The following is a 7,340-nucleotide window of genomic DNA, read 5'->3' on the forward strand; positions in this document are numbered from 1 at the left end:
CTCTGTCGTTCTCTCTCTCTGGCTTAGTTACAATTGGCCAGACTTCTACAGGATATGTCTTTGCACTGTGTTGCTCTATTGATGAAGCTGTTTCACCTACTACATCTAGCCAAAGTCATTTAAGCCTTTATGATCAACAGTTCCTGGATCAGTACCAATATAAATCTTTCATTTCAAAAACAAGAATGTGGTCAGAAGTTTGAGTTCAGCAGTGGATGGGATGGCATCCCCCCTCTTAAAAAATTTTACAAAAAACACTATCTCCCTTACCATTCCATTCAGATTAATAGTGCTGTGTATTATGAACATTTGCCATGAAAAGCAAATATTAAAACTCCCTATATATGATCATTTTTTAACTAATATGGTAGCCAAACAGAATTAAATATTGTAAAGCGCTGCTCACTAGCTCATGAAAGTCTGCGCTATTTTTTACGCTGTTCGCATTTTCTCAATGGCCAAGAGAACAGTTCAAGCACAGCTTTTGACATATTTAAAAAAAAAAAGAGAGAACTGAAGATATGATACATATACACAAATCCTCTCAGCAGAGATGTGATGAAAACGAACGATTTAGTTTAACATGGGAGTTTGTGAAATGACTGACAGCTTTAACGCTTATAAAAGATGCATTCTTTACCCAATTTGTGTAATTCCATTCTTAATTTAAAGAAGAGGTTTGGTTTATCCATTAGATTTTGTGGCTTCATGTACATGCCTGGTACATCAACAATATATTTTTAAATGCTATAATAGTAAAAGTTGAAAAAAAAAAAAGGATTTGTGTGGGTGTGTGCATGTGTGTGTGAGAGAGAGAGAGAAAGAGAGAGAGAGACTAATGCGTAGTCATACAAAACTACAATACTATTGCATTTATTTATTTCATTATTAATGTTTATTTAGATTTGTATTCTACTTTTATAATCCTTCCAGAAAGGATCGAATGATAATTTTGACAATTGCATGTTTAAATGCATGTTTTGTTTTGATGGCTTCAGGTTTAAATGAAGCTTATATTTTGTTAATAGAAATAAAAAAAATTGACATATTTTGACATACTCCACCTCCCCCACCAAAAAAAAAATACTTGTCCACACCACCACCACCCCCCTTGATTTTTTTTTGCAAATTTTTACAAAATGTGCAAGTTTGAGACCAGGTTTGGTCAAACCTTTAGCATATTTTGTTTCAGCCAACCATTTAAGGCCAGCATTTTTCTGATGAAAAATTTCTACCCTGATGTGAGTTGTCTCATCCAGGATCGATCTGTAAATTATATTGTATGGCCTTTACAGTTACTATATCCTAATCCAATTACACATCTATGGGAGATTTTAGGCTGACATGTTAGACAGAACTCTAACTGTACTCTAAATGCCAGAAACTGTCATTGTTAAATCAACGTCAAGGTGTGCTGAAGCTGTTTTGGCAGCTAGTCATGGCCCAATACCTTAATAAGACATTTGATGTCATTAATTTCTTTAACTTGATTGACTGTCTGTAGCAACTAAGCCAAATTGTCACTGTGTAAATGAATGAGGTAAGAGGGACAATGTAAACAGTCCATTCCAGGCCATTACACATCACAGCTTTTCACACACGGGCAATTTAGCATAGTCAATCAGCCTACCAGCATGTTTTAAGGAAGTGAGAGGAAAACGTGTGCATGGTGAGAACAAGCTAAGCTTCCCACAGACAGTAAACTCATGATCAAACCGGGGATCCTGCAGCTGAACTGGCATGACTTCCAGTCACAGTAATAACGATGATGGGATTAAAGCAATTATTAAAATATACAGAAAAACAAGGGATAGCAATAACAATAATAGCAATAATAATAGAAAAATTCCATGCTCTCTCTCTCTCTCTCTCTCTCTCGCCCACTCTCTCACTCAGTGTTTTTTTATTATCTTGTAGAATTTTGCAAGCTAATATTTAAAAAAAAAAATTATAATTCTGCATAAAATCTGATGTTTTCAGTTACCAAAGTGAGTTTGTTGAATGTGGAATTATTAAAATTGCAGGAAGGTCCCAGCTGCTGTTGACGTGCAACTAGAAGCTAATCTAGGCCACATATTGCACACACATTTCCTGTCTCGCAAATCTATCTCTCTCTCTCTCTCTCTCTCTCTCTCTCTGTATGTGTGCATACTTATATCATCATTGTTTTAATGGGTTATATAAGAAATATCTGTAACAGTAGCTTAGAATATTAAATATATAATATTTTGTGATTTAACATTTATATATATATATACATACATACAGTATATAGAGTATATAAATAATAAAATTTTAAAGAAATGAATATTAGAACTGGTAAATTCTACAATAGGACTACAATACCACATACTGTATCAAGCCAAAAAGTAACGTGTTATATTACTAATTATTAAACAAGTAATATATTACAGTAACATATCACATTTGTTCCTAACAGGACTGTTTACTCCTGAAAATTAATCATTTTTCAAGTTCTGTCTAATGCTGTTCTAATTCGATGTTCTTCCCCACAGTTTGACCAATCATATACCTTTCTGCTGTTAGAGAACTTTTTTTTTTTTTTTTTTGCTTAGCCCCTGGAAAGCAAACAAAAGCTAAAGAAATCCAAACAGATTTCATACAAGCTGCAAAGAATTCTCAGTATACGTGTTGAAACACTGATGTCAATCTTTAACATACTGCAACACTTCAACAGATCCAATTCTAGCTCCCAAGTGACCATTTGTTTAGTGTTAATATTTGAACACAAACATCCGATAACGTTGGACAGAGAAATATTGATCATGGATTAGGTCCTCAATCTCAGAGGCAGCAGGATTTCTGAGAGTCGGTGAAACAGAAGAATATAGTACATCAATATTAATCGACATGTCAGTTACATTGACTGTATTAAGTAGGGGGATCCTCAAACAGCAACTTTTTTTTAACAAATCAACCAATAAATAAAAATTAAGTTGCTCATCAATGTGGGTCAAGCATTGATCAGGGTTTGGTAAATCAATAGACCAGGGCCTAAAATCTTTGAACCCTGAAATGTATGCGATTGTACAATGTCTTCTCAAAAGAAAACATAAGTTATTGCATTAACATACTGTAAGACATTCTTTAGTGGATGAGTTTCTCTTATAACTAAGTAACGGAAGTATCCATCATTGACAGAAAAAAAGGTTGTAAATAATAAATAAATAAATAAATAAATAAATAAATAAAAATAAGCTTACAGTGGATGCAATTAATTAGCACCAGGGTATTTAGAACATATGAGACAAACTGGTTTTAAACTTCCTGCAGAAAAAAATAAACATACATTGATCTGTCCATGCATCTTTGAAAATTCAGTTTTCATAGTCTACTTGCTTATTTTTGGAGTAAGCCCAGATGTGTCATGCGTTCCTTTATGTTTCATGAGGATTTTGGCAGCTTTCAAAGGATTTTAGGTGCATTACCACTTGTATTTCCTCATACTCTGTGTGTACCCAGAAAACTATTGCATTGATTGATCTGCCCACCTCGAGGGAAAAAGCGCTGTCCAAAAAACGATAGATCCTGTGATATAATATGGCATATAACTGCTCATAACCTCAGTTCTACTTAACAGTTTGATTTCATTTATGTCGCAGACTTAACTTCAGGCAAATACAAGGACTGGAAAAATTTTAATAAATTCTGTCCAGCCAGTTTTTGCGTAATGCTGTGACAAAATCAGGAAATAAGGACATTTTTTGTCAATGCAGTCAGGGAGGAAGCCAGACATACAGTGGGGCAAAAAAGTATTTAGTCAGCCACCAATTGTGCAAGTTCTCCCACTTAAAAAGATGAGAGAGGTCTGTAATTTTCATCATAGGTATACCTCAACTATGAGAGACAAAATAAGAAACAAAATCCAAAAAATCACATTGTATGATTTTTAAAGAATTTATTTGCAAATTATGGTGGAAAATAAGTATTTGGTCAATAACAAAGTTTTATCTCAATTCTTTGTTATATACCCTTTTTTGGCAATGAAAGAGGTAAAACATTTTTTTGTACTATAAGTCTTTACAAGGTTTTCACACACTGTTGCTGGTATTTTGGCCCATTCCTCCACACGGATCTCCTCTAGAGCAGTGATGTTTTGGGGCTGTTGCTGGGCAACACAGACTTTCACATCCCTCCAAAGATTTTTTATGGGGTTAAGAACTGGAGAGTGGGTAGACCACTCCAGGATCTAGAAATGCTTCTTATGAAGCCACTTCTCTGTTGCCCGGATGGTGTGTTTGGGATTATTGTCACGCTGAGAGACCCAGCAAGGTTTTATATTTAATGCCCTTGCTAACGGAAGAAGGTTTTCACCCCAAATCTCACAATACATGTCCCCATTCATTTGATTTCCTTTACACGGATCAGTTGTCCTGGTCCCTTTGCAGAAAAACAGCCCCAAAGCATGATGTTTCCACCCCCATGCTTCACAATAGGTATGGTGTTCTTTGGATGCAACCCAGCATTCTTTTTCCTCCAAACATGACAAGTAGAGTTTTTACCAAAAAGTTCTATTTTGGTTTAAGCTGACCATATGACATTCTCCCAATCCTCTTCTGGATCATCCAAATGCTCCCTATCAAGCTTTAGACGGGCCTGGACATGTACTGGCGTAAACAAGGGGACACATGTGTTACTGATGGTAGCCTTTGTTACTTTGGTCCCAGCTCTCTGCAGGTCATTTACATTACTTTTTTGCCCCACTGTAGTGCATTATGTACCAAGTCAGTCCATGTCCTGTGGGCCTACTACATGACCCCTTACACTGACTAAAGTCTGAAGTCACAAGTAAAGGAAAAAAAAAACTACTTCTTAAATTGTTATTAATTCATTGTTCAACAGTTACATTTAATCAACATAACAAAAACATGTAAAGAGAAATGATTATACTCATTTCCCAATATATTGCCATAATATATTTATGCCAGAAAATATCCCCATATTTTCCCAAACCATGAAATCTGAACCTGTCAGAAGTACCTTAAAAATGCAAACACCCACACAATCACAGACATTCGCTTTTCCGATCATACCAATTAAATTTGTATCCTTATTTTTACTTACCACACATTGTACCAGGGGGACTGCAGGGACTCCCTGTTCTGTTTTTTATTTCGGAGCTGCTTCCATTCTTTCAAGCCTTCACAAAAGCACCTGAAGTCCCATCTCTCCTTCACCCTCTTCCCTTGCTCCCTTGTTCCTGCCACAGCCAGCTCTAGCTGTCAGTTTCTTTCTCCTGGTTCTTTACTTATTCTTCCTCTTCACGATGCCTCTGAGGTCTCTTTCGTTCTAAGCTTGCAGTGAACAGGCTTTCCCACACAGCAGGCTTCTGACTGGTTCCTAAAACTACCATAGGATTGTAAGATTGTTTTCAGCACTTAGCCAAAGCTTCTGGGATGGTCAGTTTGCTAAAATATCATCTTCTTTATGTGATATGTAAGCATGTGATGGTCTTCCAACGTGCCTATTTGCACGAATCTTTCATTTTAAATCACTTGAAGTGAAATCTTATTTTCTTGTTGTTCTCTTTATGATTATGACGTTGTTAAGCAAACCTGCGTACATCCTTCAAAATGCTACAGTTACAAACAACTAGACTTTTCATACCTTAAGAATGGGTCAAGTTCGCAGAATCAATAAAGAGTTCCTGCTTCTTTCGCAGTTATTTTCCTCTAGGGAGCTGGAACTTTTGGTAGCACAAGTAAATAAATAATAGATGTATCCAAGTATTACAGGTTGCAGCAAAGCAGGAGAATGACGGCAGTTCCAGGCAAAAATTCTTTCCTGTTTTTGTTGTTCAATTTGCTCTTTATTTCCTTTCCTCTGGAAAAAAAAGAGATTCTGATGAGCACTTCCAGCATATATTTCCTTAAGATCCTAAGAAAGTCTTTTTTTTTTGTTCATTTCACTTCCTGTTTGATCTGTCTCTTCTTTCCATCTCAGTACAGCTTTAAGCTCTTCTCTTTCTCTCTTCCTCACTTGTTCCTCTGTCTCCCTCCCTTCTCGGTGTTGCTCTCTTTCTCTCACCATTCTTCTCCCTCACTTCCTCCCTCCCTTTCCATTTGGAAGCTCCCAGAACAGCAGGCAGTTAAAGAGTGACAGCAGAATTCATTCACATTACAAGCATCAGACTACGCACATGAACACACTCAGACCTAGACAGACAGACGTTCGGGATGGACACATATTAAGAAGTAATAATTCATGTGCAATAATATAAGAGGCAGTTGTAAATAACTGAAAAAAATGTTGCAAAAATATGCAACATATTCTTTATAGAGGTATTACTGCAATTTATTTTTACCTTAGATTATGTTTTGATTAACAGATTTGATTCATTGATTTATACATTTTAGCCACGATTCATTCCTATGGGAGAACCTGAGATGCCAGGCTGGCCTGAGCCTAAATGCTTCCCTGCCCTCAGACACAGCACATAGTTCTTTTTCTACTCACCAGATAGGATTTAAAGGTAAATTTAACCTTTTATCGGTCTGTGTCTCTCCATGACTTTTTTGTGGCAATAAGTCTCTCATTCTATAATATCTATACACACTGCATTTTCAAAACAGTCAAAAAGGGGTAGAGAGGAAAGGAGGGGGTCTGTTGCTAAGTGCACAAAGTCTTTATGCAGGCAAGTAATTTCCTTAAATTAGCAAACACTGTACATGACAAATGACAATGGGAATACCTGTTACCAGTATTGACTCTTTTTACTTATATAGCCTCATACACACAAACACACACACACACACATACATGCCGATACAGCTGCTCGGACACAGCACATACAAGCAATGCCTTATGTTTCACCATCAGACACACACACACACACACACACCATCTAGCATGGTCGCGTTTCTTTGCCTCGAACTTAACCCATAATCCAACAGCAGCCAGTTGCTTAGCAACTGCCTCCAGGGAGACCTTTCCTGCATCACAAGCAAGCCTGCTGAAGACATGTGAGTCAGACAAGAAGTGAGAGAGAGAGTGAGACAGACAGAGAAAGATTGATGGAGTAAAGGAATGTCACAGAAATGACAAGAACGAGTGATGGAATGATATTTCAGGATGGAGGTGGTCGGAAGATGGAAGGTGAAGTAAAGCTAAACGCTGTCAAAATTTGGATTCCCTTTTTTTTCCTCCTCCTCTGTATTTTTAGAGAGGAGGCTGATGAAATATTCAGACTATTTCTCTTACTGTATGCTGCAATTCACAAAACAACCTCGTTTCCCTCATCTAACCTACTCTCAAAAACACACAGTTGTTTTCATGCCCTGCAGCCTGCTTAGATCGCTGTGAAGTTCTGGGGGTCACGT

The sequence above is a fragment of the Clarias gariepinus genome, chromosome 7 (genome assembly GCF_024256425.1).
Source record: "Clarias gariepinus isolate MV-2021 ecotype Netherlands chromosome 7, CGAR_prim_01v2, whole genome shotgun sequence".
NCBI lineage: Eukaryota > Metazoa > Chordata > Actinopteri > Siluriformes > Clariidae > Clarias > Clarias gariepinus.